Source organism: Gopherus flavomarginatus, chromosome 2 (genome assembly GCF_025201925.1).
Source record: "Gopherus flavomarginatus isolate rGopFla2 chromosome 2, rGopFla2.mat.asm, whole genome shotgun sequence".
Lineage (NCBI taxonomy): Eukaryota > Metazoa > Chordata > Testudines > Testudinidae > Gopherus > Gopherus flavomarginatus.
Genome location: NC_066618.1, coordinates 183066690 through 183076713, shown reverse-complemented (window position 1 = coordinate 183076713; position 10024 = coordinate 183066690).

Below are 10024 nucleotides of genomic sequence, written 5' to 3'. Positions count from 1 at the left end.
GATCTGCTGGCAGTGCTCCTACTAATACAGCCCAATATGCCATTGGCATCTTGGCAACGAGGGCACACTGCTGTCTCATATCCAGTTTCTCAACCACTGCAATCCCCAGGTCCTTTTCTGCAGAACTGCTGCTTAGTCAGTCAGTCCCTAGTCTGTAGCAGTGCATGGGATTCTTCCTTCCTAAGTGCAGGACTCTGCACTTGTCCTTGTTGAACCGCATCAGATTTCTCTTGGCCCAATCCTCCAATTTGTCTAGGTCACTCTGGACCCTATCCCTACCCTCCAGCCTATCTATCTCTCCCCCCAGCTTAATGTCATCTGCAAACTTACAGATCATGAATAAAGATGCTGAACAAAACCAACCCCAGGACCGACCCCTGTGGCACGCCGCTTGATACCAGCTGCCAACTAAACATTGAGCCGTTGATGAGCCTGACAATCTAGCCAGCTTTCTATCCACTTTATAATCCATACTTTATCTTGCTGGCAAGAATTCTGTGGGAGACCGTATCAAAAGCTTTGCCAAAGTCAAGATAGATCACATCCACCGCTTTCCCCATATCCACAGAGCCAGTTATCTCATCATAGAAGGCAATCAGGTTGGTCAGGCATGACTTGACCTTGGTGAATCCATGCTGACTGTTCCTGATCACCTTCCTCTCCTCCAAGTGCTTCAAAATGGATTCCTGGAGGACCTGCTTCATGATTTTGCTGGGTACTGAAGTGAGGCTGACTGGTCTGTAGTTCCCCGGGTTCTCTTTCTTCCCTTTTTTAAATATGGGCACTATATTTGCCTTTTTCCAATCATCCAGGAATTCCCCAGATCACCACGAATTTTCAAAGATAATGGCCAATGGCTCTGCAATCACATCAGCCAACTCCCTCAGCAGCCTTGGATGCATTAGAGCCAGAACCAGACCCATGGACTTGTGCATGTCCAGCTTTTCTAAATAGTCCTTAACCTGTTCTTTCACCACTGAGGGCTACCCACCTCCTCCCCATACTGTGTTGCCCAGTGCAGCAGTCTGGGAGCTGACCTTGTCTGTGAAGACTGAGGCAAAAAAAGCACTGAGTACTTCAGCTTTTTCCACATCATCTGTTACTGGGTTGCCTCCCCCATTCAGTAAGGGTCCCACACTTTCCCTGACTTTCTTCTTGTTCCTTCTTGTTGTGTCTCTGATGTCCTAGCACTGGCTCCTCGCTCTGGCTCAGCCTTCCCCTCACAGTGTGCCTAGCATTAGTGCTGCACCAAGCGGCCTTCACCCTTCTAGTAATGCAATACACCCCTACCCTCATTCACACTCACACTGCAATGCATCCCACCTCACTCCTCACACTGCAATGCACCCTGCCCCTCATTCACACTCACACTACAATGCACCCCCACCCCTCATTCACACTCACACTGCAATGCACCCCTCCTTACCCCTCACACTCACACTGCAATGCACCCGTTATAGTATAATTCCCCACTCTGAACCTTAGCGTCCAAAAGATGGGGTACCAGCATGAATTCCTCTAAGCTCAATTACCAGCTTAGGACCTGTAGCGCTGCCACCAACCAGGAATTCCAGTGCCTGGTACACTCTGGTCCCCCCAAAACCTTGCCCGGGGACCCCCAAAACCCAGACCCTCTGGATCTTAACACAAGGAAAGTAAACCCTTTCCCTCACCGTTGCCTCTCCCAGGCTTCCCCTCCCTGGGTTACCCTGGAAGATCACTGTGATTCAAACTCCTTGAATCTTAAACAGAGAGGAAAATCCACCTTCCCCCCTCCTTCTCTCTCCCCCTCCCAGACTCTCCCTGAGAGAGACAGTAATCCTAACACAGAGAGAAATTAACCTCTCTCTCCCCCTTCCCTCCTTTCTCCCCACCAATTCCCTGGTGGATCCAGACCCAGTCCCCTGGGGTCTCACCAGAATAAAAAAACAATCAGGTTCTTAAACAAGAAAAGCTTTTAATTAAAGAAAGAAAAAACAGTAAAAATTATCTTTGTAAATTTAAGATGGAATATGTTACAGGGTCTTTTGGCTGTAGACACTGGGAACACCCTCCCAGCCGAAGTATACAAGTACAAATTAAAATTCTTTCAGCCAAATACAAATTTGCAAATAAAGAAAACAAACATAAGCCTAACTCGCCGTATCTACCTAGTACTCACTATTCTCAATTTATAAGAGCCTGTATCAGAGAGATTGGAGAGAAACCTGGTTGCACGTCTGGTCCCTCTGAGCCCCCAGAGTGAACAACAACCAAAAACTAACAGCACACACAAAAACTTCCCTCCCTCAAGATTTGAAAGTATCCTGTCCCCTGATTGGTCCTCTGGTCAGGTGACAGCCAGGCTCACTGATCTTGTTAACCCTTTCCAGGCAAAAGAGATATGAAGTACTTCTGTTCTATTAACTCTTACTTATCTGTTTATGACAACTCCCACCTATGGTGACCAGGTGTCCATTATTGGACTGGAACACCCAGTCAAAAAGGAATCCTGACAGCACCGGTCAGCACCACTGACTGGGCCATTGAATGTTTGGTTTGCGGTACCACAGCAGGGCTGGCAGGCTTAGGGGTGGAGAGTTATATGGGCCTGTGGTGCCTGTGCTCCAGCAATAGTCACGGCCTGAGGGCTCAGCTCCACCAACGTTTGGGGCTGGGTCTCTCCCCCGGCCCCGCCCGCCACCCCCGCGTACCTCCCCTGGAGCATTTTCTAGCCCCACCTGCCACCCCTGAGCAATTTAAAAGGGCCTGGGGGCCCCCAGCTGCCGCTGCCACCACCAGCAGTCCTAAAGCGGCTTCCTGGCCAGCCTCGCACTGTGCCGCTCCTGGTAGCGTCTGGAACGGCCCTACTGCCCTGGAGAGAGGGGTGTGTGTCTCCACATGCTGCCCGCACCCCGAGCGCCGACTCCACAGCTCCCGTTGGCCAGGAACTAAGGCCAATAGCTGCGGGGATGGTGTGTGCGGGCAGCGGTGCATGGAGACTACCTGATCCCCCCCACCTAAGAGCCACTGCCAGAGGGGTGTGCAGGTTGCTTTTGGGAGCTGCCTGAGGTAAGCGCTGAACCCCTTCACTCTTTCCCACACTTCTGCCCCAGCTCAGAGCCTGCACCCTGCACTCAAACTCCCTCCCAGAGCCTGCACACCTCCAATACCCAAAATCCCTGCCACAGCCTTAGGCAGGTGTGGGGGAGGGCGGGACTTGAATCTGTTCTGGGCACCATCAAAAATTATACAAACCTGCAGCCCTTGGCAGGCTCCCTGCTAGTTCCATGTGGCTCCCGGGTCAGGAAACAGCCAGCATGTCCGACTCCTAGCCTTAGGGGCTGCCGGGGGGTCCTCGTGCTGCCCCACTCACAGGCGCTGCTCCCATTGGCTGGGTCAGGGCAGAGGAGGAACTAGTGCCACTTGCGAGTGCTCAGCAGGTGGCTGTTGAGGGGTTGTGTGGCGCGCCCCTCTCCTGCTGGTTCCCGGCCCTCTTGTGCTTCTCGTGTGGCTGGGCTCGAGCTGCAGCACGTGCCCTGCTGTGAACCGCAGTCTGTCGTCCCCTTGCTGGCACCCAGGAGTTGGAGGTATTTTTATCCCCTGCTCCGAGTGCTGGGAATGGGGCTGCACCCCCATCTCCCTCATTACATCCCTCCCCATCCCAACCCCCTGCACCCCAATCCTCTTGTCATTGCATCCCTCCCCTGTCCCATCCCATCCTGCCCCCCCACACCTACCCATCCCAGCTCTTTACAGCACTCTCCCACCCATCCTCTCCACCTCCCAGAGCCACCACCCCCATGTGTCTCACCCCTGCACCTCATTCACCTCCATACACTGCTGCACTCCCATTATGTCCCTACACGCCCATGCCCCCCACATCCTCATGCACCTGTAGCCTTCTGCCTCCCGCTGCATCCTCATCCACCCCACACACAACCCACACCACCTCCTTTCTCCTTCACTGCCCCCCCTCACCTCCACCCTGCTCTCATGCTTGGCCTCTTTCCCTCTCCACCCTTTCTTCCACCCCACCTTCCTGCCTTCCTGGGTGGGTGATTTAGGCAGCCCCTGGAAAAGTGTATGAAAAAGTGTCTCTGTGTAGGTGTAAGCGGGGGAATGGTCCCGCTATTGTGGGGAACTTTCCTGGCTTCTGCACTACTCTGCTGAAGTGGGCTAGCGAAAGGATCTGAGTCCTCGCTCCCACTTCCTTTACCCAGAGGCCTCCCTGCCCTTGAGGGCTCCCCTTCCACTCTCTTGTCTGGCAGAGTCCTCGTAACCCCAGCAAGGCTGGGCCCAGGATTCCTGGGGGGCTCAACCCCCAACCCTGCTGTGGTCACCCAGAACAGGGGCTAGGGTGTCCCCACTCCGGGTACTCTCTTTGCACTGCACACCTCCCTGACTCACTGATCACATCATACAATTTAAAGCAAATACAAGTTATTTAATTAACAAACAATTTAAAAAAAAGAATACGGAAAAATGGGAAAGGTTAAAGGAAAACACATCACCCCGCTCTGTGGCAGGGACCATCACAAACAGTGTCGCTGGACATCAGAGCACTTCACAGTCTGTTCCTTGTAGGTCCCAGGCCTCCTTCTCAGGCCCTGGCTGTGCTGCAAGGACGCTGCGGGTTGGACACTTGCTCTGGCGGTGGTCACACGCTCCCTCAGGCTCTGGGTGGCAGGACCCTTCTCCCCAGTGTCACCCCCGCTCTGTCAGGGTTACGATCCCCCTCCAAGTCTGATCTGCAGAGACTCTTGGCTGAGGCGTCTCCCTGTGCTGGGCCCACTGCCCAGGGTCCCCTTGCTCTCCCCAGCTGCTCACCGCACCCAGCTCCGGACTGCTCCAGCCCCAGCTCCACACTGCCTCAGCACAGCTGCTGCTGCTGCTGCTCTGCCTTCAGCTCCCTGGGCTGCTTCTCTGGCCTCTCTGGCTCCAGTTGCTACAGGTCTGCTCCCAGGGCAGGTCTGCTCTGCAGGCTGCTTCTGTGACTCTCTCTCAGCTCTCACCTGCTTCCTGGGCTGCTTGTCTGGCCCCTCTGGCTCTGGTGGCAGCAGCTCCCCTCCCAGGGCAGGTCTCTCTCTCTGGGCTGTGCTCTGGCTTTTTGGGTTGCAGATCTGCTCCTAGCAGCTTAGCTTGGCCCGTGCTCTCTCCTTAGCTCAGCCCCACTCTGTCTGACCGAGGCAATTCCAGCTCCCATGGAGGATGGGACCCACCCTGGCCTTCTGTCTCCTTGATTTGCCTTCCCGCCCTGTCAGTCAGGCTGACCTGGAGCACTGGCCTCTCGCCATTGTTCCTGGGGACTGTCAGTCTCAGGGTCCTGATTTGCCATCGATCCCTCCCCTTTTAGTGCTGGGAGCTAGCAATCAAACACCCCTACTGAAAGTTAGTAAAGGGATAACAGTCCCCTTACATAGGCAAGTATGTGCATGCATTGTATGTGTATAAGGGACTGTGTCTTTGTGTAGGGAGGTGCATGTATTGCCACATGTGCATATACTGTGTGAATAAAATTTGCAGCCTAACTCTTTGACTTTTATTCCTTTTGCTGGCTTGCACACACAAAAATGATGACCTAAAACATGTGTATATTCATTTCATAACAAGTTTTTAAAAGAGAAAGGAACTCTAAAGGAAATGTATTACTTCTTTAAAAGTGAATGTTGATGACTAGTAATTGCAGAAGAGCCAATGTATCATACATATCTCCCCACCTTTGTGTAACTACATTATCAACTCTTTGTTACAGACTCTCTCTTTTTACGTGTATGTCCAGCACCCTGGAACCCTGATCTTAGTTGGGGTCTCTAGGCACTAAACAACAATTGTAATAATAAATAATGTGGAAGTATATGTGTTAGTGCATGCTAGATGTGTACACATGAATATACATGTGTATCTGCATGTAGGTGTGGGAGTCAGTTTCTACAGATTTATTTATATAGGTATCTGCACAGGTGTGCATTTCTGTGGTTGTGCTCTGTGGATTTGTATTTGGGCTTCAGGAGTGGGCGTTTAATGAACCCATTACAGCTGTGATCTTGTGTGGTCCTAATTCCATACATAAAATTACAATAACTTTAGTGAACAGAAAACATGGAGCTGGTTACAAAAAATGGAAAGGGAAGCGGAAGGAAAGAATCATGAAAACCTTTGTGAAATTTCATTTTTTAAAAAATTCCCGTTTTGGACTATTTTGCTGCCAGCTCTAGCCTCCTATAACAAATAAAACCTGAACTTAGCTAATACATCCGTCAAACCAATAAATGTGCCCGTTTGGGCCTTGCAGTGAAAATGAGCATGTGAGAGAGGGTGGAGGAGAGCAAGCAACAGAGGGAGGGGGGATGGAGTGAGTGGAGGTGGGAGAAGCTCAGGTGGAGCGGGGGCAAGGGTGTTTGGTTTTCTGGAATTAGAAAGTTGGCAACCCTACCCCCACCCTCGCTCACACTGAATCCACTCTTCATCTCTCACTGAGTCACATAGCAATGCACCCCACCCTCTCACTCCCACTGCAATCCACCTCCATGCCTTCATTCCCACTTCCACTGCAATCCACCCCCACCCCTGACATACACGACGCAAACCACTCTCATCTCTCATACACACACTCCACTCCACATACCCCCCTTGTGCGTGCACACACATACACACACACTGCAATCCAAACACACACCTCACTCACACATACCAATCTACACACACTTCTCACTCATGTACACACACGCCTCACATACATTGCAATCCATATGCATCCCTAATTCTCACACACTGTCCCTGTGTAACACTAAAGCTGAGGGCTGGAAAGTTATTCACTGAAGGAAGGAGGAAAAAATGGGTGGTGGTGGTGGTGGGGCAGGGGTTTGCATTAAACAACCATAGCCATAGAATGGAATGTGGAGCAAAGTGAGGGTTTGATGAATGGTTAGTGTTTTTGCAGAACACAAGGGACAGCTGAGGGTATTCAAATACAGCCCCAGAAGCACTTCACAAACAGACAGCAAAGCCATGGTTGGTGCCAGCCCCTGAACACAGAGTGGATCGCTTCTTTCAGTTGCCTCATTACTGTTTTGCTTCTGCAGTAATTTATACCAAGGTTTGTTAAGGACAGAGGTTATCTGATCTCTGATTAATGTTCTTCCAATTGTCCCTCTCCCTCCGGCCTCCCATATCTTCTCTATAATGTGACAGCAAAGTCGGTTTGGTTCAGCTGTCACAGCACTTTTATTTCTGTGCCAGCAGGATATAGGTGAATTCAAATTCCACAGGATCAGGGTTTTTGGCTCCTTCCACCATAGTCACTAAAGTGAAATATCAGGCAACTCTTTCCCTGCAGAGAAACTCTAGAAGAAAACTGTAGTTATAAACAAGGGTAAGGGAGGAGGTGATATGTTCCAGTAACTGAAGCACTGACCTAGGAGTTAGGAGACCTGGGTTATAGTACTGGATCTGCCTCTGACTTGCTAGGTGACCTTGAGCAAGTCATCTTTGCCTCATTTCTTCAACCATAGAATACGCCAAGACCCTCCTTTGTAGATCGTGTTGAAATCTATGAATGCATATACTTAAAGTATTATTAAATGACCGAACATTTGCCTGTCTGAATTGCACACTGATAGAATTATTATCCAGGAAGATGCCACTGTTACAATCTCAGGGTGAAACATAAGAACGGCCATACCGGGTCAGACCAAAGGTCCATCTAGCCCAGTATCTGTCTACCGACAGTGGCCAATGCCAGGTGCCCCAGAGGGAGTGAACCTAACAGGCAATGGTCAAGTGATCACTCTCCTGCCATCCATCTCCATCCCCTGACAAACAGAAGCTAGGGACACCATTCCTTACCCAACCTGGCTAATAGCCATTTATGGACTTAAGCACCATGAATTTATCCAGTTCTCTTTTAAACGCTGTTATAGTCCTAGCCTTCACAACCCCCTCAGGTAAGGAGTTCCACAAGTTGACTGTGCACTGTGTGAAGAAGAACTTCCTTTTATTTGTTTTAAACCTGCTGCCTATTAATTTCATTTGGTGACCCCTAGTTCTTGTATTATGGGAATAAGTAAATAACTTTTCCTTATCCACTTTCTCCACATCACTCATGATTTTATATACCTCTATCATATCTCCCCTTAGTCTCCTATTTTCCAAGCTGAGGAGTCCTAGCCTCTTTAATCTTTCCTCATATGGGACCCTCTCCAAACCCCTAATCATTTTAGTTGCCCTTTTCTGAACCTTTTCTAGTGCCAGTATATCTTTTTTGAGATGAGGAGACGACATCTGTACACAGCATTCAAGATGTGAGCGTACCATGGATTTATGTAAGGGCAATAATATATTCTCAGTCTTATTCTTTAGCCCCTCTTTAATGATTCCTAACATCCTGTTTGGTTTTTTTGCCGCCTCTGCACACTGCGTGGACATCTTCAGAGAACTGTCCACGATGACTCCAAGATCTTTTTCCTGACTCGTTGTAGCTAAATTAGCCCCCATCATATAGTATGTATAGTTGGAGTTATTTTTTCCAATGTGCATTACTTTACATTTATCCACATTACATTTCATTTGCCATTTTGTTGCCCAGTCACTTAGCTTTGTGAGATCTTTTTGAAGTTCTTCACAGTCTGCTTTGGTCTTAACTATCTTGAGCAGTTTAGTATCAACTGCAAACTTTGCCACCTCACTTTTTACCCCTTTCTCCAGATCATTTATGAATATATTGAATAGGAAAATCATCCTTTCCTCTCTTTCACAACAGCTAAAGCTTCTTCATGTCCTGATTATTAGCTCTCAATCTTTTTCTCTCTGGCCATTCCACAATCCATATAACCACTTTCCCGTCCATTCTCTGGGGTTGGCTCTTACTTCACATCAAGTTTGAACTTCTTATGCTTCCTTTTCAAGTCGTGCATAACTCCACTGCTGCCTACCTTCCCAATCTAGTATTTTGGTACATCTCACCCCTCCCACTTTGCCTTGCCAACACGTGCCTTAATGCACATTTTCTCAGCTTTTTCCACCAATGACTTTGTACTTTCCCCCCCGCCAACTCCTAGTCCTCAAATTCCCAATTCTAGCCCACTAGCCACTCCTCACACTTCATTCATGAGTCTTCCTTAAGCATCTCTTCTTCCCCAATGCTAAAAAAAAGGCAATAACAGCTACCATTTATATATAAAAAATCCACCTGAACCTATAAGGACCTTACTGATATAAACCTTACTGATATAAACTTTGTCCTTCCACCATCATACTGTCTTTCTGTTTGTACCATAGAGTACCTGGCACACTCCTGGGGCTATTAAAATATTTTGCACTTGTATAGTGTTTTTCAAACAATCTCAAAGTGCTATACTAACATTAGTTTAATTAATCCATACATCCTCCTGCGGAGGTATTATTAAAGGGCCAATTTGTTTGGAACAATGTTTTACATTTTGGAGTGATATAACACTCAGTAACTGTGGCAGCAAGAACGCAGTTCCAGGAAATAAAATGAAAGACCAAAGCAGTTCATAGCATGCCTCCTCAGGTTGCACCACACAGATGGATAAGTTTATAATTAACATCTGTTCAACTTGAAAAATGAACTGCATTTCCTTAAAGCACCCTCCATGCTAGAGGGGAGAATATGAAGTGCACAGACATCAAACTGGAATGTAAAGCAACTGCAAAGGTAATTGCTCTTAAAAGAAAGCTGGGAAAGACTAGCTTAGCTTGTGAGCCATTGCAGCAGGAATGTCTGCCAACAATCAACAGTTCTCAAACACAGACGTTCTAAGCCTTTTGGTAGTTAACATCTCTGCCAGGCTACAATGCAAGCAACATGAGAGTAAGACTGCTACATGAACTGAACTGAAAAGAAAATTTAGTCTGAATATCAGGGGGAAAGGCTTCCCTGTTGCAGTCTATTAATTGCAAAGTCCCTCACCAGACTTCTAAGGATACTAAGTAGTCATGGGATTCATAGACTCATATTTAAGGCCAGAAGGGACCATTATGATCATCATTCTTGTCTGATCTCCTGCACATCACAGGCTGC